The sequence below is a fragment of the Chrysochloris asiatica genome, unplaced genomic scaffold, assembly GCF_000296735.1.
Source record: "Chrysochloris asiatica unplaced genomic scaffold, ChrAsi1.0 scaffold00049, whole genome shotgun sequence".
Classification (NCBI taxonomy): Eukaryota; Metazoa; Chordata; class Mammalia; order Afrosoricida; family Chrysochloridae; genus Chrysochloris; species Chrysochloris asiatica.
In genome coordinates this window covers 33,894-35,187 of record NW_006408567.1, presented here as the reverse complement: position 1 = coordinate 35,187, position 1,294 = coordinate 33,894, and the positions used below count along the sequence as shown (strand labels likewise).

Here is a 1,294-nt window from a genome sequence, read left to right as displayed (position 1 = left end):
AGGAGCACTCTGGCTGTACTTCTTCCAAAACGGATCTATTGGTTCTTTTGGCAGCCCATGGCACTTTCAATATTCTCCTCCAACACCATAACCCAAATGCATCAATTCTTTTACGGTCTTCCTTATTCACTGGCCAGCTTTTGCATGCTAAGTAAAACCGAATCCTTGACAATTTCAATCCTTTTTCTATTTATCATATTATTGCTTATTGATCAAGCTGTGAGGGGTTTTGTTTTCATTATGTGGAGGGGTAATGCGTAATGAAGATGTTAGTCAATGTATACTAGTGATATAAAACTACTCAATACATTTTTTTAAAAAAGTAATGAACTGAATTAAGCAATAGATATAAGTATCAATAACAAATTATCCAAATATGTTGAATAATAAGCACAGGGAGAAACTTGAAAAGCAAAGAAATGAGGAAAAAATATCTCAATTCTGTTAGCACTGCAGAGTTGTGGAGAAAGGCAGAGTGGGAATGTGTAAGAATGAGGAGAGATAGATAAGAACACATAAAAACTCAGTAGTGTTGTTAAAGTTTTTTTTTTTTTTTCTTTTTAAGTTTGTTGATAAATATTTGAGCATTTGCTATATTCTACTAACTTATAGAAGGATTTCTAGTGTTTTTGTTCCCTTATATACCTATCTAGAGTACTGGTGTGGCATTGTGGGTTAATATGCTGGACTGCAAAATCAGTTTGAACCACAGGGCAGTGATTCAAGCTCACCAGTCACTCCTCGGAAACCCTATGCAGGGTCACTATGGGTCAGAACTGACTTGATGGCACATAGTAACAACAACATATACCTATCAACTGCTTGACTGAAATTGGGCCACTAGGATAAGTTCTGTTCCAGACCTGAATGGTGGTTGAGAACCATAACTGTGTTTTACTCCAGTCAATTTCTGACCAGTAAGACTTATGGAGGTTTTTTGTTGATTTTTTTAAATTATAATTTTGAGTTTTGTTCCATATTTTACCCCACTCTATCTAGGACCTCTAATGTGATGCCTGGGCACCATCTAGTTCTTTTGGTCTCAGAATCATTGTGACTGATGTCGACATGCTTCATTGGTCCATTGGACAAGCTCATTCCAAGCATCTTCAATTTTCATCACACTTCTTTTTTTTCGCACATAGAGAGAACAATAGCTGCATTGAATGGCAGCACATTTAGATATCTATGCTGTTGGCATTTCCTTCTTTTTTCTTTTTCTTTAAGTTTTTATTGTAGATTGGGTGAAAGTTTACAGGGCAGATCATCAGTTTTACATTCAACACATCATACA

General features: G+C 35.9%; 1 pseudogene; it reads right to left on the bottom strand.

The window, feature by feature from the left end:
- LOC102817114 overlaps nt 1-1,077 on the bottom strand; it is an 18,876-nt pseudogene extending 17,799 nt beyond the window's left edge.
- Nucleotides 1,078-1,294: the final 217 nt, after the last annotated feature.